A 22,493-nucleotide genomic window follows, 5' to 3' on the forward strand; every position below is an offset into this window, starting at 1 on the left:
AATGCGTGTAGATTGTGTTCGAAAATTTAGGTCTTCATCGAACGTAAGTGCTGCCAAATTGTATAATTTCAAAGTTATGTGTACATCAGGGTTGATTTTCTTACTTCGTGTTCCAATGAAACGTGATCCAGATAGGGATAGACATCTAACATGCAAATGCAACAACGTGACCATATGGATAAATTTGTTGTATATTGGAACGATTTTCCGTCATCTCTTGTCAAATTTGGTTTTGAGACAACTCGGTTTCGTCGTTGGGCCATCATCAGTGTCGGTTTTCGTTCTCGAGGGATGACGGAAAATCGGTCCAATGTACATCATTTATCCACCCTGTCAGAATACGTATGTATGTATACAACAAAACAAAATAAGTCGATCAATTTGTTGTTGCACTTGCACGCTTCATTGGAACACAATGTTAATGGGTCCATCTTTAAAAATCTTCCCATTTTTACAAGGGCAACACAAACTTAATTATATTTGCGGTCACAAGTAATAACAGCCTAATACGAAAGTCACAAAAACAATTCACCATATCAACGAAATTCACCAAAAAAGAATTTACACATACATTGAACAAATAATATAGCATCGCATTTTGTAAACATAACGTTGGGTGGTATTGTGGCTGAGCTTGCGAAGACGCCGTTCACAATTTTGTATAGAAAATCCCAAAGTGTGTAGGTTCGAATTTCAGCGTCGCCACATAGAGCTCGATGTTTTTTAAGTATTTTCTGTTTTTTAATTTTTTCTATGCTTATTTTAATTTGAGGATTAAAATAACACATTCAAAGCGTTTTTCGCAAATAAGTTCCATACTTTTTCTGAAATTTTCATGTTTGTGATCTGCCTCGGCCCAGCTCACAAATTAGTGATTGCTTTTGTGCGGCTGGAGACGCGACACAGCTTACAGATTGGCAAAAGGCTCCATTACTGATACTTAGCATAGACTTGACTTGGCTTGCGAACTGTCACTTACAGTTCTGTTAAATTAACATTGCATGTTACTGATTACTCAAAACTTAACTTGACTTAGAAGTCTGTTGAATTTTGATTTTCTATGTAAGTTCTAAGTGACGTTTACATTTTGAGATGCCATTTGTTTGTTTCCATTTCATTTTGACATTTTGTCATACAAATTGACATTTATTTAAAAATAAATTTCAACGCTGATTATGATGTCAGATTTTATGCGCCAAGTGGAGTATAATCGTGGCTAAGTTGCCAAGTTTACGCCAAGTCAAGTCAAGTCTATGCTAAGTATCAGTAATGGGGGCTAAATTGTCTCAAAAGTGATTTATACCCCAAACAGTCTCTAATAGTGACTAGAGACCGCTTACTGAATTCAGCCGTAAGTCTAAAATCACTCCATAAAACGCCTCAAATCTAGAAAATACTAGCGAATTATACAAAGACAGCGTTAAATATCAATATTCCAAATATGGATCCTAATACATTTTCAGAATCTAAAATCGTTAGTGTTTGTTTTTATTGGTAGATATGAATTAATTTTGGGAATCACCCCTTCTTGACTTAGGCGATTAAATGAAAAAGGGCGGAGCCACGCCCATTTTGAAATTTTCTTTTATTTTTGTATTTTGCTGCACCATAGCATTATTGCAGTTGAATGCTGACATAATTTACTTATATAATCTAAAGATATTCAATGTTTTGTTAAAATTTTACTTTTAAAATTTTTTATAAAAAGTTGGCGTGTTCGTCATCCGATTTTGGTAATTATATCCAGCTGTACTTGTACACAGGGTATTATAACTTTGATTGGATAACGGTTGGTTGTACAGGTATAAAGGAATCGAGATAGAAGTCTATCCATATGGGGATATCCGCCAAACTTTGGTTTTTTTGGAGAAAAAAAGTTTTTTTTGAAACATGGTATCACGCAAATATCTTTTTGTTAGGAACATTGAGGGGTAAATTGGAGCTATAATGCCTCAAAAAGATAAAGTCAAAAGATCGAGCAAAATATATTTAAATTGAAGTCGCAATGTTAAATATACATTTATTTCAACCCTTCTGTACCGATTATATCAAAACTTTTAACAAAATATGGAGTTATATGCAGCTGTTGCTATGTAAAATTTTTTTTGATACACGAGACTCGGTTTTGTAGATATCGGTAGAAATATAAAACCGAATAACCGCCAAATATTTTTACTGCAAAGTTTCCAACACATTTATTTTGACCCTTTTCTACCGATTCTTTTGAAACTTTAAAAGCATATAGATATGTGAACGTACGGTAAAAAAGTTTTAATACCCGAGATCTGGGTTTGGAGATATTGATAAAAATATAAACCCGGAAAACCTTAAATTTGTTTACTTATTTAAACACTTCTTAACCAATTGTGTTGAAATTTTATCAGGACGTACATATCTATGTGGGGCATATTTAGGTAAAATTTTGTTGATACCCGAAACCTGGTTTTAGAGATATAGGCGGAAATATGAAACCGGGTAACCGTCAAATATTTCATACCCGTTTGTTAATTTTTTCTCTACACCACAGCAGGGGCCCTATTCAGTAACTATGAGTTTTGAAATGTACAATAGGGCTCCTGTATACCATCAATTGCCTCATCTTGAAATATTCACGCAAGGAAAGTTATTGATGTTTGTACATGGGGCAAATATACGAAATTTTTACCAAAAATTGGCAATCGTCAAAAAGTGTAGACAAATTTTTTTTTTAATTTATATATTTTTTAATTTATATAATTAAATTCCATAGCGTTTCAGTGATTCCTTAAAATTTTATCGAAAAAATTAAAAAAAAAATCAAGGGTATCGCTTGAAAAAGTGTAAAAATCGACGTTTTTTACGTTTCAAAGTTTTGCAAAACTTACTATCAACTTTCTTGATTTTTAAAATCATCAGATCGGATAGTCAAAAGGTCAAACTTAATGTCCTTGTGCTTTTTCTGGCTTTAAGTTTTTTGTCCGTGTGTAAAACTCGAGTATCCAAAAAAGTAAAAGTTTTTGGGATTTGCCCATATATCAAAATCATCAGTATCGAAAAAAAAATTTGATTGAGCAATGTCCGCACGTCCGTCCGTCCCTCTGTCCATTAACACGATAAGTTGAGTAAACATTGAGATATCTTCCCAAAATTTGGTACGCGAGCTTATCCCAGAATAGATTGGTATTGAAAATGAGCGAAATCGGAAGATAACCACGCCCACTTTTTATATATATAACATTTTGGAAAACACAAAAAACCTGATTATTTAGTTGTTGTTGTAGCAGTGCTTCGCCGCACCTAATAGGCGACCGATCACAAATTGTCATCAATATCCCCTAACGGGACTCCAAGGAAACTTGCAGTTTCAACAGGGGTGGTCCATAATGAGAGGGGTGTAAGAGGCGTTGGTTCCACATTACAATTAAAGAGATGGTTGGTGTCATGTGGGGACACACTGCAAGCGGGGTATACATTTTGTATGTCGGGGTTGATTCTGGATAGGTAAGAGTTTAGCCTGTTACAGTATCCAGAAACGAAGTTGAGCTAGAGTGACTCGCGTTTCCCAGGGGAGTGTGCGTTCCTCTTCCGCAAGTTTTGGGTACTGTTCTTTGAGTACTGGATTCACCGGGCGATTCCTGGCATAAAGGTCCGACGCCTGTTTGTGGAGCTTACTGAGGACCTGCTTGTGTTTTTTCTGCTTCATACGGCTGAGTTCTCAGGTGCCGTATTTCCTCAAAACTCTAATGGAGATGACTCCTTAAGCCCCTAGGCGGTGTTGGGTCATCAATCAGATGTCTGTTGAGATGCCCAGGTTTCTGGGTATTCAACAGGAACTGTTTGGTTAGCATCTCATTTCTCTCCCTGATGGGGAGTATTATCGCCTCATTATGTAGATGGTGTTCTGGGGACATAAGACAGCCCGTGGCGGTTCTGAGAGCAGTATTTTGGCAGACCTGTAGCTTCTTCCAGTGAGTAGTTTTTAGGCTTGGCGACTGTTGAAGACATGAGTCAAATATACATATGCATACACGTACAATATTAATATATATAATCCTTACATCTTCATACTTACCTTAAATTTGTAATATATACCTACCCTTTTTAATTATATATAGACATTTCAGAAATACTTACCCTTATTTGAAATACTTACCATTCAGAAATATTTACATTGTATAAAATCACATACTCATACTCATACTCATATTTTACATTCACCCTGTATCGATTTAGTAAGCTACCGTTTGCCTAAAATATGAAGATTTAAGAAATGCATACATATTTTCCTATTTACCTATTTATACACTTACCGTTTTTCTCTCTCCTTAAGTTAAAAAGTAAGCGGTCCAACTGAATGCATTGGGCCGCTTTTAAGTTAGTTATTCGTCATCAGCCTAACTATACAAGCGCCTCTAATTTGTTATACGAAAAAGTGTTAAACTAAATAATTAAATAATAAATATTAAAGTTTATAATTTTATACCTATGCAAAATCGAAAGTTGTCGCGCCTTTTTATTTACTAAAGTGAAGTGCTTCCCTTGTGCGTCTACTCCCTATAGTGCGTTCTATACTTGAGTGGAGTGCTCATCCCCTCTACCATTCCCTGGTGCACCCTTACCTATCTTAATTACTGCAATTTTATACATGGTCCTTTTGGAGCCATTCTGAGCAAGCGACCTAAAAAGAAACAAATTTAAATAAACTTAATATTAAAAACAAATCGGTTTTCGCGACGCGCTATCAACAAAAAATTGTGCAAAATAAATTTAAAACAAATATAAACCTCAAAAGACAAAAAAAGTGCAGTGCAAAACATTTATAAGATATAAAATATAAGAAATTTGGTGAAAAACGAAAATAAGAGCTAAAAAGAAAAAGAAACACCTAAGAGTCTATATAAAATTGTGCAAGATTACAAAAAACCTGGAAAATAAAAGAAGAAAAGTTAGAAAAGACGTGATCCACTACCCTGAAAACAGAAGTTAATTAAAAAGAATTGAAAATATAAAAAGGGTAGGGTGCTTGAAAAGTAAAAACCTGAAAACTAAAGTTTATAAAAAATATAAAAAGCGAACAAAAATAAACAGTTTTGTTAAAGAAATAAATATCTTAAGTGCAATAAGAAGTGTGCATACAAACATACATATACATATTCGTATACATAAAAAGTGTACAGTAGGGAGAACCAAAAAAAAAAAATATTATATCAAAATTGCTCATCGAAAAAAAAACTGAAAAGAAAATTTAAATTAAGCTAAAAAAAAAAAAATACTGTGAGAATATAACAGATATAATAAAGTGCCATTAGGAAAAAAAAGTATTTGTGAAGAAAATTACTTACCGGAAAAAAAAGTTCACTAACCTGAAAAAGAAAATCACTTACCTCGGAAAAGTGGCACTTACCTGGAAAAGAAAATTATACTTACCCTCTGGAAAACCCATTTTCAACAAAAAAATTCAAAAAATTATAAAAAAGGATAAGTGCTGGTTTTAAGTGCTAAGGCACAGAAGAGTGTCTCTTAAAACCATAAATATTTATTTCATAGCACGAGCAGTAGACCTGCAAGAGTGGTACAAAGCAGATTCGAAAGAAGCCAACAACAGCAACGTGAGTCCCAGCAACAGAAGCAACAGAAAGGTAACGGGTTCATCGGCTAAGAGGATATCACGGTACAGTACATTCAAAACATATTAGAATTGAAACCAGCGGTAAGTGCGCATATATTACGTATGTAAGTCTCATAGCGGTTCCAATTTACGGTAAATTCGAAATACATAATCTCTTATTTCTCAAATATAAATCTCGAGAGACTTGGAAATTAGTCCGCTACACTCAAACATACATACGTAATATACTTATAACACAATATTCTCAAATCCCAACACGTATATACCCCACGGCGTATTAACTCTCCATACCCACTGGCACATTCCCGTTATCAATTTCTGTCTCACAGGCATAAGAGCACTGTATTGAGTCTCTCATTCTCAATCCCAACAAAAGAACAAAATATAACCGCAAAATTCCCAAATTGGAGTCTCCCACTTGTGCCAGTGTATATATTATACATATATATATTATTGTAAAAAAATTTAATGAGCTGATAGGCCTTAGTTAAATAAAACACAATATTTAAAGTTGTGTTTTAGTTTTACTTCGTCGATATTTCGATTTCAGTCTGAAATCATCTTCAGGACTGTCAAACACAAATAGAAAAAAGGACTATTAGAATAATATTATATTTTGCATATAGGTATATAATAAAGCAACTTACACATATGCCTATGTTTGATCGACTGATCAGATGTTCAAAAATTAAGTATAACAAAGCATAACAACGAAAGTAAACAATAGAAAATACCGCAAGTGTAAACAAATTTTTGCAATAACAATAATACATAGGGCAAAGAACAATAAGACAGAAAAAATGCATGAGCCATAACTATGGTGTTTAGTTGTTGTCATTGGATAGATTTTGAGCGGGATGTTGGCTGGACGCTGTTTGAATTTGCTGAGCACCGTGAAGCTTGCACTGCATTTTGTTGTTGTTTCAGCAATAGATGTCGATATGCATATGCACATTGGTCGGTGTCGCTTTTAAAATTCATTCTCTTATCATTAGGTGTGCTCATAATATGGAGCATTTCCAAAGTAAAACGCTTATTATAATGTTTCTCAATATCCAAGATAGAAACATTTTTGAAGTCAGGATAGTGACCAGTGTCCTTACAATGCGCTGTCAAGGCCGTCTTATTGTCCGAAGCAATGTTTCTAAGCTTTATATTGGACTTATGACCGGAAATCCTTGTCTTTAGCTTTAATTTGGTTGTCCCCACATATACCTTATCGCATAAGTGGGACCCGTCACCGTTGCATGGAATTTTATAAATGATGTTGGATTTCTCATCTTTCGAGATTCTGTCCTTAGTATTGCTGTAAACCTGTCGTAACGTATTGTTATATGTGAACGCTAGTGTAATTTTCTCTTTATCATATAATTGCGATGTCTTTATTCTCTCCGATATTCCTGGAACATATACTATAGACTTGTATATTTTACTTTTCGTTTCACGTGTTGCCTCATCATTAGAGGTTCTAATTTTGAAATTTCGTATGAGTTTGTTGATGAGATTACTGGGGAATTCATTTTCTTCTAGAGTTTTCTTTATAATCGCAATATTCTTTCCATGGTATATTCTGTCGCTAATAGTGAGTACCCTACTGATGAAGTTTTTGGCTGTATTTAAAATTGTTTTCCTTTCATGGTGTGAGTTGTAGTTGATTAATCTTCCCGAAGCTGTGGGTTTTTTGTACCAGTCAAAATATATTTTATTGTTGTGCGTGTTTATTAGCGTGTCAAGGTATGGTAGTTGACCGTCTTTTTCGACCTCCACTGTAAATCTGATGTTCTTGTTGTAGCTGTTGAGTTCCTTCAGCATATTCTCTACTTCATCCGTTTTGACAATCGCAAATAAATCATCTACATATTTAGTTAGTAGGCGTGGTTTACATTTGGCTTCCATCTCAAATCTTGTTAGCAGCTCTTCCATGACGATGTCTGCTATGACCGGGGAGGCTGGGGAACCCATGGGCAATGGCAATGGGCCCATGGTTTCCCCAGCCTCCCCGGTCATAGCAGACATCGTCATGGAAGAGCTGCTAACAAGATTTGAGATGGAAGCCAAATGTAAACCACGCCTACTAACTAAATATGTAGATGATTTATTTGCGATTGTCAAAACGGATGAAGTAGAGAATATGCTGAAGAAACTCAACAGCTACAACAAGAACATCAGATTTACAGTGGAGGTCGAAAAAGACGGTCAACTACCATACCTTGACACGCTAATAAACACGCACAACAATAAAATATATTTTGACTGGTACAAAAAACCCACAGCTTCGGGAAGATTAATCAACTACAACTCACACCATGAAAGGAAAACAATTTTAAATACAGCCAAAAACTTCATCAGTAGGGTACTCACTATTAGCGACAGAATATACCATGGAAAGAATATTGCGATTATAAAGAAAACTCTAGAAGAAAATGAATTCCCCAGTAATCTCATCAACAAACTCATACGAAATTTCAAAATTAGAACCTCTAATGATGAGGCAACACGTGAAACGAAAAGTAAAATATACAAGTCTATAGTATATGTTCCAGGAATATCGGAGAGAATAAAGACATCGCAATTATATGATAAAGAGAAAATTACACTAGCGTTCACATATAACAATACGTTACGACAGGTTTACAGCAATACTAAGGACAGAATCTCGAAAGATGAGAAATCCAACATCATTTATAAAATTCCATGCAACGGTGACGGGTCCCACTTATGCGATAAGGTATATGTGGGGACAACCAAATTAAAGCTAAAGACAAGGATTTCCGGTCATAAGTCCAATATAAAGCTTAGAAACATTGCTTCGGACAATAAGACGGCCTTGACAGCGCATTGTAAGGACACTGGTCACTATCCTGACTTCAAAAATGTTTCTATCTTGGATATTGAGAAACATTATAATAAGCGTTTTACTTTGGAAATGCTCCATATTATGAGCACACCTAATGATAAGAGAATGAATTTTAAAAGCGACACCGACCAATGTGCATATGCATATCGACATCTATTGCTGAAACAACAACAAAATGCAGTGCAAGCTTCACGGTGCTCAGCAAATTCAAACAGCGTCCAGCCAACATCCCGCTCAAAATCTATCCAATGACAACAACTAAACACCATAGTTATGGCTCATGCATTTTTTCTGTCTTATTGTTCTTTGTCCTATGTATTATTGTTATTGCAAAAATTTGTTTACACTTGCGGTATTTTCTATTGTTTACTTTCGTTGTTATGCTTTGTTATACTTAATTTTTGAACATCTGATCAGTCGATCAAACATAGGCATATGTGTAAGTTGCTTTATTATATACCTATATGCAAAATATAATATTATTCTAATAGTCCTTTTTTCTATTTGTGTTTGACAGTCCTGAAGATGATTTCAGACTGAAATCGAAATATCGACGAAGTAAAACTAAAACACAACTTTAAATATTGTGTTTTATTTAACTAAGGCCTATCAGCTCATTAAATTTTTTTACAATAATAAGTACTTACAAGGCTATCAAAAATCAGCAATATACATATATATATATAAAAAAAAAAAAATCTAACCCCAATCCGCTAACTGCACTTAGACGCGCTAAGGCAGTACAGAAACAAGTAAAACAAAACACCTTCACTAGGGTGTATTAACAAAACCCCAGCAACGAGCATAATTGTAATTAAGTAAATAATATTTAAAAATATTTGCACAACCACAAAATATTTCGCCTACTTAGTTTTTCCACACAAAAAAAAAAAAAAACAACAACGACCCACCCTAATATAAACAAAATACTGGCACACAATTAAATACATATAAATAAGATCCAGCTATTTGCTCATTTTCTCATCTCGTAAATTCCCGTTCCTGTGTACAAGCATTAGTCTGTGTCACAAGAATTTATAAGCCGGAAAATAGTTAAGACCAAAATTATATTTCAAACATAGTAGAATTAAAGTGTCCTATCAATTAATATACTACTACCTCACTCAGCACTGCTTAAAATTTAACCAAGCAATACATTTAGAACCCTTCTCATTTGGTATCCCATATTATAATATTATAATTAACACCTGTTTACCCTGAACAAAACCAATATGAGCAAAAAAGCAAATGACACTCTTGATGTAGGTCAACCCGACACAAGTCTTGATACTTTCATTTTCGAAAGCAATAGACTAGAGGCCTTTTACTCAAAGTGGTCAGCAACCCTGATAGCTGACCAAACTGAGTCACTTCTCAAGGTAAAAACACAACAGCTCGAAAGATTGTGGGAATCACTCCTAGATTCCTACAGAAATGTATCTCTTTCTCCATCCCATCAGGAGTCCACCGATTCGATAGAGCAAAAATACCAAAAGTGCTCTGAAAGCTATGAAATTTGCATGTCACAAATTATGGACGCCATACAACTACTGCGACCCTCACCTCAAATATCTCAGCCCTTAAATCCCCCAAATACTTCTAACTCATCACAAGTATACCTCAAAGTACCACCCTGCGATACTGAAATATTCCACGGCGGATACGAAGACTGGCCTGCATTCAGGGATATGTTTACGGCAGTCTACGGCAATCACCCCAAACTCACTCAAGCTCAAAAACTATATCGCCTACGGCAGAAAACGAGAGGCCAAGCAGGTCAGTTAGTGAAGCAATACCCTCTCACAGACAACAGTTTTCAGTTAGCATGGGACGCCCTCAAAGCTCGGTACGAAAACCGAAGAATATTGGTTGACAACCAACTGAAGACCCTCTTTAGTCTTCAGCAAATTTTCTCAGAAAATGGTGAGCAAATTCAAAAGCTGCAAACCACCATAAATAATTGTTTGTGTACCCTGGAAGCACAAGGTATCCCAACCTCTAATTGGGACCCCATTCTTGTGTATATTTGCTCCTCAAAGCTGCCCAGTGAAACCCTGTCCCTATGGGAGCAATCTCTTACTTCTCGGAAAGAGTTGCCACTGTGGTCAGATATGGACAAATTTTTGACTTCCAGATACGAAGTAGTAGAGAGACTCCACAATTACCGACCAGGTAAGCCTAGAAATTCTCTACCAAACTTCACACCCAGGTCCACAAACCAAAACTCAATTCACAACTCCACGTTCTCAAATAAAAACAGAACAAATAATTTTCACTCTAATAATCATCACTCAAAACCACAGCAAGTCTCTTGCAAGCTGTGTAACTCAAACCACTCAATGATGTTTTGCGTGAAATTCAAAGAGCTTACGGTAGCAGACCGCCTCAAATTTGTAAAAGAAAACAATTATTGCGAGAATTGTTTGTCATACTCACATCTCAAGCGTGATTGTCAGAGCAAGTTTTCATGCGTTTATTGCCAAAAACGACATCACTCTCTCCTCCATTTTCAACAACATCAGAACGCATCTCGGGCAACAGGCCCCAGACCCCAAAATACACTAGCCCAAACCACAATCCCATATCAAATAAATGATGAACAAGCATCGACATCAAGGCAAGCAGCGACTGAAGCAGCGGCGCAGAAACACCAGGACTCAACAACCCACACGGTCTCGTCACATTTCTCCAGTAGCTGTGAAACAACACTACTCCCAACGGCACTAGTCCCCATTCACCACGCCGGGGAGTACCATAAAATTCGCGCACTTATTGACCAAGGCTCTCAGAAAACATTTTTGGCAACCCGAATCCAAAAAAATGTTAGGCCTCCCAACAAAAAATGCAAGATATGAAATCTCAGGAATGGGAGGCACAGTGGTGCAAAAAGCAAACAAAATCTGCGAGGTAACTCTTTGCTCCTCAGACTTAAGCAAAGAGATTAGCACCAACGCAATTTTGCTCCCACAACTCACTCATTTTCTTCCCAATAAGAAAATCTTAAAAGTCAGCTTAGAGGCATTCCAATCTCTCCAGCTCGCAGATCCTAACTGTCTCCATCCCTCAAAAATAGACATGGTTATAGGAAGCGATATAATTCCCCAAATACTGCTCGATGGTCTGCAACGAAATCCGCAAGAAACCCTTATAGCTCAAAACACAATATTTGGATGGGTTCTCAGCGGACTAGTAAAGGAACTAGTCTCCACCTACTCTACACAAGCCAGTGAATCAACAGAACCGGACATCAGCACTCTACTCAAACGGTTCTGGGAACAGGAAGAGATCCACACAACTCTGTCCAGATCACCGGAGGACCAATTTTGTGAGGCCCTCTACACATCTACAACTACAAGAAGAGAAGATGGACGTTACGTCGTAAAACTTCCCTTTAAACCCAATTTCCCCCACTCATTGGCACTAGGGCACTCCCGCCCATCAGCGCAGCAACAATACATCAGTGTAGAAAGGAGTCTGGAAAAAAAGCCCGAATTATGTGAAAAGTACTCAGAAGTACTCACAGAGTACCTCCAAATGGACCACATGCAGCCCGCTCCAAACACAGAGGTAATCAGAAATGGTAAATATTTCTCATTTTACCTCCCTCATCACGCTGTTCTCAAACCCGACAGCAAAACCACAAAGGTTCGCGTGGTATTTAATGCATCAAAGACATCGCACTCAGGAAACTCTCTGAATGATGTTTTATACCCAGGCCCGATTCTCCAAAACGACTTGACGTCAATAATTCTCAATTGGCGCCTCTACAAGTTCGTGTTCAATGGCGATATCGAAAAAATGTATCGCCAAATTCTCGTCAAGGAAGAGGATCAAGACTTTCAGAGAATTCTCTTTCGGAAAGCTCCTCACCAGCCACTCCAAGACTTTAAGTTGAAAACCGTCACTTTCGGTGTAAACTGCGCTCCATATCTCGCAATCCGTACACTCCACCAACTCGCTCAGGATTGCGAAGAAACTCACCCGCTCGCTAAAGACATCATTCTTCGAGAAACTTACGTAGATGACGTCCTCTCAGGCGGGCATAATATACAGTCCACTCTCGCTTCCATGAATCAAACTATCGAAGCTCTAAAATCGGCTGGCTTTCCACTCAAAAAAATCACTGCAAACAGAGCAGAAATTCTCAATTCGATTCCAGCCTCTGATGTCTTAGATGCGGAATTTCTTAAATTCCATGACACCAGCTCCACTAAAACTCTGGGCATAAGATGGAATGCTCTAACTGACTCCTTTTCGTACTCTTACAACCCAATACCGGACTCTACGTCACACACAAAACGGCAAATACTCTCGGCCGTAGCTAAGCTGTTTGATCCCGCAGGATGGCTTTCGCCAATAATGATCCAAGCCAAAATTCTCCTCCAACAGCTATGGTTAGAAGGTACCGACTGGGATGAACAGGTCAAACCCGCAGCTGTTCATAAGTGGAACACTTTCCGGGAAAGTCTCCCAGCCATAAGCAATATACGTATTCCACGATGGGTGCAATTCGCCCCAAATAAATGCATCCAAATACACGGTTTCTCAGATGCCTCAGAAAAAGCATATGCAGCATGCGTCTATATCAGAGTATAACATGATGAAAACTCCTTCTCATCTCAGCTTTTCGTGGCTAAAACCAAAGTCGCTCCTCTGCAGACGATTAGCTTACCACGATTAGAACTCTGTGGCGGAGTACTGTTATCAAAATTAGTAGCAAACACTCAATCCCAATTAAATCTGCCACCACACGAACTGACACTCTGGTCAGACTCCGCCATCGTGTTGGCTTGGCTAGAAAAACCCCCACATACATGGAAAACCTACGTGGCAAACAGAATCACCGTGATTCTACAGAACGTTAGTAACGCATCTTGGCGCCACGTACCCAGTGCTGACAACCCCGCCGATTTAGGAACCCGAGGATGCAAGCCGCAAGACTTAGCTGACTCTTCGTTATGGTGGAATGGACCCCAATGGCTCTCTAAACCGAGCTTGTTCTGGCCAAGATATGTCCCTTCTACCTCAACCCTTCCGGAGAAGAAACTCGTCGAAGCCTGGCATGCTGTCGATCACGCCGATATACTGGAACGATTCTCATCATATCCGCGCGCGTTAAAAGTTGTGGCCTTCATGTACCGGTTTATCCGCCAAACCCAGAAACAACCAATTTCCAGTTCCCTAGTTCTCACGCAAGAAGAACTATATTTCGCAAAAATTAAACTTATAATGGTCACGCAACGCCATCATTTTCCGGCCGAAATCACCCAATTAGAAGCAGCAAAGCCTATCAGCAAGAAAAGTTCATTGTTGACCCTCAATCCCGTGCTAGATGAAGCTGGCCTCCTGCGAGTTAAGGGTCGTTTAGCTAATGCCGACATCAGCGAGAATGAACGGTATCCGATAATTATACCAGATAACTCCAAGTTCTGCTCACTGCTACTAGACTTTCTCCACAAAGTATTGCTTCATGCTGAGGTGCAACTGATGATTCGCATGATTCAAGCGGAATACTATATTCCCCGCATCAAGCAGAAAGTAAAGAAATGCATATTCCAATGCAAGACGTGCACGATATACAAACAACAAATGCGTTCACAAATAATGGCCCCTCTACCCCCCGAACGTGCCACTTACTCCGTGCCATTTCACGTAACAGGAGTTGACTTCGCTGGTCCATTTATGGTGAAAACGTCCCTCTTACGACGAGCTTCTCACACGAAAGCGTACGTTTGCGTATTCGTCTGCTTCTCCACTAAAGCAGTCCACCTCGAATCATGCACAAGTTTGACAACTGAAGCCTTCAGAGCCGCCTTCACTCGCTTCGTAGGGCGACGCGGATTACCCCACAAAATAATGTCTGACAACGGAAAGACGTTTGTTGGCGCACAACGAGCGATCCAGAGGGAGATAGCCCTATTCCTCAAAGAAGTAGCTGTTGATATTGCACAAAGGTATGCGGTACAGGGCCTCTCTTGGCAATTCATACCGCCGTATGCCCCACACATGGGCGGCCTATGGGAAGCCGCAGTAAAAAGCTTCAAAAGCCATTTCACAAAAGTAGCTGGAAATCAAAAGTTTACATTTGAGGAATTCACCACTCTCCTCATTCGAATCGAAGCAGTGCTCAATTCTCGCCCTCTCTCTCCCATGTCACAGGATCCAAGCGACTTATTAGCCCTAACTCCTGGACATTTTCTTCGAGGAGCCCCCTTAACTTCCTCACCCGAACCGAATGCCGAAAACGTATCCCCTACTACGAAATGGCAAAGATTAAAGGTTCTGCATCACCAGTTCAGCTCACGTTGGAAGAGCGAGTACCTAGAAACCTTGCATAAAAGATATAAATGGAAACATCCCCAACAAAATATTCGCGAAGGAGATATGGTCGTTATTAAAGACGACCTTCACCCCCCCAATGAATGGCGTTTGGGCCGAGTTATCAAACTCCATGCGGGCGCCGATCAACGGGTTCGTGTGGTAGATGTCCGCACCCAAGCAGGTATAGTCACGCGAAACATTACTAAACTCTGCCTCCTCCCATCTCAGGAACTGCCGCCATAGCAACTCTCTACATCAGCGTAGAATCTTCAACAAAGTCGACGGAACCTCAGAGGATCTCGAAGAGCGTCTACATCCCTCAGCTCCGCAGGCCGGCCGCCATGTTGAAGACATGAGTCAAATATACATATGCATACACGTACAATATTAATATATATAATCCTTACATCTTCATACTTACCTTAAATTTGTAATATATACCTACCCTTTTTAATTATATATAGACATTTCAGAAATACTTACCCTTATTTGAAATACTTACCATTCAGAAATATTTACATTGTATAAAATCACATACTCATACTCATACTCATATTTTACATTCACCCTGTATCGATTTAGTAAGCTACCGTTTGCCTAAAATATGAAGATTTAAGAAATGCATACATATTTTCCTATTTACCTATTTATACACTTACCGTTTTTCTCTCTCCTTAAGTTAAAAAGTAAGCGGTCCAACTGAATGCATTGGGCCGCTTTTAAGTTAGTTATTCGTCATCAGCCTAACTATACAAGCGCCTCTAATTTGTTATACGAAAAAGTGTTAAACTAAATAATTAAATAATAAATATTAAAGTTTATAATTTTATACCTATGCAAAATCGAAAGTTGTCGCGCCTTTTTATTTACTAAAGTGAAGTGCTTCCCTTGTGCGTCTACTCCCTATAGTGCGTTCTATACTTGAGTGGAGTGCTCATCCCCTCTACCATTCCCTGGTGCACCCTTACCTATCTTAATTACTGCAATTTTATACAGCGACCATATGGGGGACGCGTAGCAATTGCTTTGTATGTGATATTGAGCGTTTCTTTGTCTTTTCCCCAAGTACTGCCAGAAAGGGATTTGGGGATTTTATTACGGCTCTAGATTTTCGGTACAATTGCAGCTGCATGCTCACCAAAATATAGATCCTGATCAAACGTCACACCCAATATTTTAGGGTGTAGGACAGTCGGTAGCGTAGTTCCATCGACGTGGATGTTCAAAATGGTCGACATTTGGGACGTCCATGTTTTAAATAAGGTCGCGAAGGATTTAGTCGGTGATAATGGCAGGTTCCGCGAGGCGAAATTACTTAATAATACACATAGAATGCTGAAATTTGACATGTGGACTGATATTGAGACTCTTGATAAAAATTTGAAAAAAAAAAAAATTTAAATGGGACTGGCACCGCCCACTTGTGATTAAATCAATTTTACAAATATTATTAATCATAAATCAAAAATCGTTACACCTATCGTAAAAAAATTCGACAGAGAGGTTGCCTTTACTATGAGGAATGCGTTGAAGAAAAATTAACGAACTACGCCCATTTTTATATAAAACATTTTTAAAAGGGTCTTGGACGAATAAAATAAACTATATCTTTGCAAAAAAGAGCTTTTTATCAATGGTATTTCATTTCCCAAGTGGATTTATAACAATAAATAGGAAAAAACTTCAAGTTTTAAAAATGGGCGTGCCACCACCCCTTATATGACTAAGTAATTTTTTGTGTTTCGGAAGCCATAACTCGAAGAAAAACTAGTTTTGAATAGAACCATATGTATATGTATTATTTCGCAGCCTTGTAACACTATTAATCACACAAAAAAAAAAACAACAACAACATTTCAAGTGTACAGCTGATTATGTAATGTTGGTTTTCACCCGAACTTAGGCCTCCTTACATATTTTTATTTATGCTTATATGACACTACTTTATTTTGTCTTTGATTCCAAACTAGAAAAACTGACGAAACTTTATCGGAACTTCAAAATACAAAAACAATTTCTACCATTAGAAAACGAGATAACTATTCCCCCAAAATAAGTGAGTTTGACATGCTTTTGTTTACGTTTAAAATTTTATTTTTTATTAACATTTTTAACAATAAAAACAATGCAAATAACACAGGCAAATGATTTCGGCCTCTGATTTCGGCCAAACTAAAAACAAAATTTTCTTTTGTCAGAAAAAATAAAGAAAAAATGGCCGAATGTAAAAAATCTACCGAAATACAAACTGTCTCGATTGTTTTTAATTAACTAAATTTTATTTTTCTTGCATTTTGTTAGTTTTTTGATATATAGTTTACACACTTACACCAGTACTGAAACCGTGTTAGGAGGGAGGGCCACAAAAGACAATGCAGAGAAAATAAAGTAGTGTCCTATAGGTATTAGAACACATATAGTAAAAGGAGTAACGTTCCTGCCAAATTTCATCATGATATCTTCAACGGCTGCCAAATTACAGCTTGCAAAGCTTTTAAATTACCTTCTTTTAAAAGTGGGCGGCGCCACACCCACTGTCCAAAATAAATAAAAATAAAGAAAAAATGGCCGAATGTAAAAAAAACCTATCGAAATACAATCTCTCTCGTTTGTTTTTAATGAAATAAATTGTATTTTTCTTGCATTTTGTTAGTTTTTTGAAATATAGTTTACACACTTACACCAGTACTGAAACCGTGTTAGGAGGGAGGGCCACAAAAGAAAATACAGAGAAAATAAAGTAGTGTCCTATAGGTATTAGAACACATATAGTAAAAGGAGTAACATTCCTGCCAAATTTCATCATGATGTCTTCAACGGCTGCCAAATTACAGCTTGCAAAACTTTTAAATTACCTTCTTTTAAAAGTGGGCGGCGCCACACACATTGTCCAAAATTTAACTAATTTTCTTTTCTGCGTCATAGGGTCAACCCACCTATCAAGTTTAATCGCTTTATCCGTCTTTGGTAATGAATTATCGCACTTTTTCGTTTTTTCGAAATTCATTTTAAATAGTGATCTGAGATGAATGCCCAGGAACTTACATACCAAATTTCATTAAGGACTGAAGGGCATGGCTAAATGAATTTCTATTTTCGCCCAGATCATTTTGAGAAGTCTATATCTATCTCGATTAGTTTATGCCGTTACGGGGTACCGTTATGCGAACAAAATTAATATCCTCTGTGAGCTCTGCTTAGCTAAGTATAAAAATCAAAGTCAATGATTGACCTACGGGTATCGAGAGATTGTAAGTCAAGTAGCATATCACAGGATGCATAGGGTGGAATGGGACTATCAAATTTGAGAGACCGTAAAGCGAAATTAATGAACACCGTTTGAATACGATCATGTTTGTTGAAAGACAGTTTCGAGTCAAAAATAACTCTAAGGTCCTTTACTTCCACAACATTCTGAAGGACAGTATTAGAAATGTGGTATGGCATACTTCGAAAATGCAAATTTTAGCAAATGTCATTTTAAAATATTTCTTTATGTTTAAAGAGAGACGAGAACGAAGACACAATGAATGAACTGCGTTAATATCGCATTGAAGCTTTTCTTCATCTGAGGTATCTTGGACTTTGGCGAATATTTTGAGGTCATCGGCATAAAGAAAAAAATTTGCGAAGGAAAGGCAGCTACTAATGTCATAGATGAACAGAAAAAATAGTAGGGGGCCTAAAACGCTCCCTTGCGGTACCCCAGAAGAGGTGATTAAAGGTTGTGAGAACACACAACGTCTATCAGTGAGATACGATTGTATCCACTCCAAAAAGCCGGAATGGAAGCCCATATATGCTAGTTTTTCAAGTAGTACTGTATGAGAAACTTTATCAAAGGCTTTCGAGAAGTCTGTATATAACTAGTCAACCTGGAATCCAGCCGTAAAGGCAGCATTGTTGTAGACCGTGGACATTGTGTACAGTACCAGTGTGTCAACTAAGCGATAAATGTCAAAATTACAAACAGCCTCGCTCACCTGATGCAAATCTCAGGTCTAGAGTTGCATTTTTGGTACTTAAGAGTACTTTAAGCTGAGTTGCATTTGATAGTTTAATAAAGCTTTGTAGTTTTAAGAGATGAAATAGTTGCATATATTTCCGCGGAAATATAAATAATTGATGATTTGTAGTTCCAACAATGCGGAAACATACCGTAAGCAAAATTTATTTAAATTAGAGTCAAAAAGGTCTAGAGAAACTTAACAAAATATAAAGCGCCACACCTTGTTGTTGTAGCGATAAGGTTGCTCCCCGAAGGCTTTGGGGAGTGTTATCGATGTGATTGTCCTTTGCCGGATACAGATTCGGTACGCTCCGGTACCACAGCACCATTAAGGTGCTAGCCCGACCATCTCAGGAATGATTTATGTGGTCACATTAAACCTTCAGGCCATTCCCTCCCTCCCCACCCCCAATTTCCATGAGGAGCTTGGAGTCGCCAGAGCCTCGTCTGTTAGTGAAACAGGATTCGCCGCGGATAGGTGAGGTTATCAATTGGGTTTGCAGAAGCTATATATTGCGCTGGCAACCTGAAGGGTTGCGCTACACAGCCCCTTGAATCTGGTATTTTAGTCGCCTCTTACGACAGGCATACCTACCGGGGGTATATTCTGATCCCCTCACCCGCTGGGGTAAGCGCCACACGTGTAACATTGTTGTTTTCCATTTAAAAATTCGGTTACCAGATTATTGTATTACACAAATATAGTGAACTTGGGTACAGAAATTCAGAAATCCTATAAAATATTTCACCGATAAACTGTGTTGTTGCGTTTAAAACGTTTTTCACAACAATTTGAAAAATTCGTCTGTTTTCTATGCTTTTTACACTTAGAGAAGTAAATTTGTATAATAAATTAAATTTTTAATGAAAGTCAATAACTCTGAACTGAACAATTTTCGCCATGAAAAAAATTTAATTGCTGTGGAACAAGAGCAACACTTTTGTGACTACATAAACCCTGTTTCAATCTTTTACGTCCCTGCACAGAACCCTAATTGACCGTTTTCAACCGAAACAACAATGGCAACCCAGATTTTCCCGTTATGATAACTTAAGCGAGTGCCTGTCAAAAAAGAAGGTCAACACACTTGTACTTATCCACAATGTCCTTGTCTAATATGTGGACCATTGTTTACTATATAGTTTGGCAGCTTAAGTAGAGGTTATGTTGCGAATAGAGTGGAAGGCAGTGGACTAGGCAGTCGAATGTCATATAATGAAGGAATGGTGTTCGGAGTTTTTTCAAAGTTAAAAAAAAAAATGATAAAAGCTTTAATATAAATAAAACTATTGTTTTAATAACAACAAAAACGCCATGTATATTCTGTATACATAAATTTATAAGGATTATCTCACTTTAAAATTTGAATTAAATAATCTAAAGTTTTTTTTGAAACAGAGTTGAGAACTGTGCGTGTGGATGTGCGAATTTTCACCGATCAGCTGTTAGTTGCGTTACTTGGTAAAATTTACAATGATGTGGACCGTCCTGGTACAAAGCCATGTTGAAGAGAAATTTGTATCAGTAGAAACGTTTGAATTAAAAAAATCAGCAAACAGATTAGCTACGTCTTTGGCCAAGTACCGAGGAAGATTTAACGATGACGCAGACATCACCTTCTTAACTGCTATATTTTCTAAACAAAAGTCATGAAAAAAATTTTTGAAATTAGAAAAGCAATTATTAACACTTGAATATGAAAAAAGAGCAATCCAATGGACTTTTTGTGATAAATTATTTAAAACAGTAAAATCACAATTATTATATTGGAAAGCGATCACATCGCAAGTATCTTGACGAGTAGAAATGTATTCATAACAATCAACACTTATATTTAAAGGCTGCTTGTTACATTGAATTATAGGCAGGAAGCAATCCCAAATGTTGTAATTAATAGCTGTGTTTTTTTTACATCTATGACGTTTACGCTTAAAATTTATGTGGACTGCTAAGCGTTAAACTTTATCTATTCTTCTGAAATTGCTGCGCATAAAATTACTACTCCTAAATTTCAATACGCATTATACTCAGATGTAACTGAAATATGTGTCTATGTTTCGCCTTTACACTAATTCTATGTATCACCTTTACAAATGATATGTGTCCAATATTCATCGCAACCGATTCAGCTATATGTTACACACTATGGCCACGAGAGGTTTGTGTGTGTGCTTTTCGGTACAACATGTTTTGTAGTTAATTGCCGCTAGATGGATCTTCTAAGCATTATCTAAGTGAGAATAAACGTTTTTTTTTCGCGGGAACGTAAACGTATATGGGGAAATCCGACAAACTTTGGTTTTTTTGGAGAACAAATTTTTTTTTTTTTGAAACAGGGTATCACGCAAATATCTTTTTGTTGGGAACATTGAGGGGTAAATTGGAGCTATAGTGCATCGCCGTTACTCGTCTTACATAATGCCTCAATAGGATATAGTCAAAAGATCGAGCAAAATATATATAAATTGAGGTCGCAATGTTAAATATACTGTAACGATTTTACTTGCAGATCCTCTTATTTGCCCTTCTGCTAAGTTCGAATCACTAAACTGTTGAATAAATAACTCCAATATCGAATAATGGAAAAAATGGCCTTTATTAAAGTACTTGCCAATAACACTTATACTTTGCAACTAGCTTGCTTAACAACCAAACTGATTGATAGTTCAAATGAAACTCTACTATTGCCCGCCAGATTGCGTGCTTAATCAATAACTGCTTGATAGCTCAACTCAAACTGAATTCCAGCGCCTCTACATTTGCTGCCTTTTATACTCTATGATTTCAACGTTCGCATCTTCTAGGCGCTTCCATTTCCAGAATTTACTATTTGCCATCAGCTCTCAAACTTCTCAGCTGTAACTACAATTGCACGATTTTATAGCTTCTCTCATTGCATACTTTCAGGAGTATCTCAGATATACGAATGTGTTTGTGCATTGATTCTCCGCTGCTCGTATACGTACATGGTGCATATGTGTAGACGCAATTATTGATTCGTTTATGTAGATACATAATGATTGAATTATTGATGTGAATTCACGTCACTGATTAGCATCGGCTTAGAAATAGCAGCACCCCTTAGTTTTGCTAATATTCGTAACACTGCCCTCCACCTAAGTCTGATCGTCCCGATTAGACAAATCTCCCGATCTAAACGCTGCTAGCATCGCCAAATGTACCACTCTTCTATTTCGTGATTTCCCAATTGCTTGTATGCGGTAGATGACATCACTGATCGTCTTCACAACTCTGTACGGGCCTTCCCAACTGCACCGATATTTGGATGGAACACCTTTCCGCCGGTGAGGGTTGTATAGCAGTACCAAATCTCCCTCCCGGAAGCCTTCCGAATTATTTTCCTTGTCGTACCTGTGTTTCATCTTACTACTCATTTTCCTGGATCGTTCCCTCGCACTCTGTTGCTTGGCCAATGAAGACCTACTTCGCAGAGCTTGATCTTGACGGATTGACTTTGCATCATCAGTATCGTCTTGACGTTTCACAACAGTAGTGCGCGCTGGCTTTGAACCACACTTGCATTCTTCCTGGAAAATTCTTTCAGTGGTTTTAGTGCGTCCATTAGGGTTTGTCAATGCCAGTTCTTTTCTCGCAGGTACCTTTGATTTCGCTTTATTTGGCCCATTCGATCCATCAACCTTTGCTCGATCTACTTTCCTTGACTTTCGTGGTCTCT

The 22,493-nt window shown here is 37.6% G+C and overlaps 1 protein-coding gene and 1 long non-coding RNA gene across 3 annotated transcripts in view; one reads left to right on the top strand and one right to left on the bottom strand.

Annotated features, from left to right (window-relative positions):
- The window catches only part of AGO1 (protein argonaute-2), a 292,733-nt gene that overhangs the window by 115,572 nt on the left and 154,668 nt on the right, over positions 1 to 22,493 (bottom strand). The window lies entirely within an intron of this gene.
- LOC137244090 (uncharacterized) overlaps positions 4,389 to 22,493 on the top strand; it is a 28,810-nt gene continuing 10,705 nt past the window's right edge. Inside the window, exon 1 of the long non-coding RNA XR_010950793.1 lies at positions 4,389 to 5,689. This is a non-coding gene — a long non-coding RNA (uncharacterized lncRNA). The remainder of the gene's footprint in view (positions 5,690 to 22,493) is intronic.

This window comes from Eurosta solidaginis, chromosome 3, assembly GCF_040869045.1.
Source record: "Eurosta solidaginis isolate ZX-2024a chromosome 3, ASM4086904v1, whole genome shotgun sequence".
NCBI classification, from domain to species: Eukaryota; Metazoa; Arthropoda; class Insecta; order Diptera; family Tephritidae; genus Eurosta; species Eurosta solidaginis.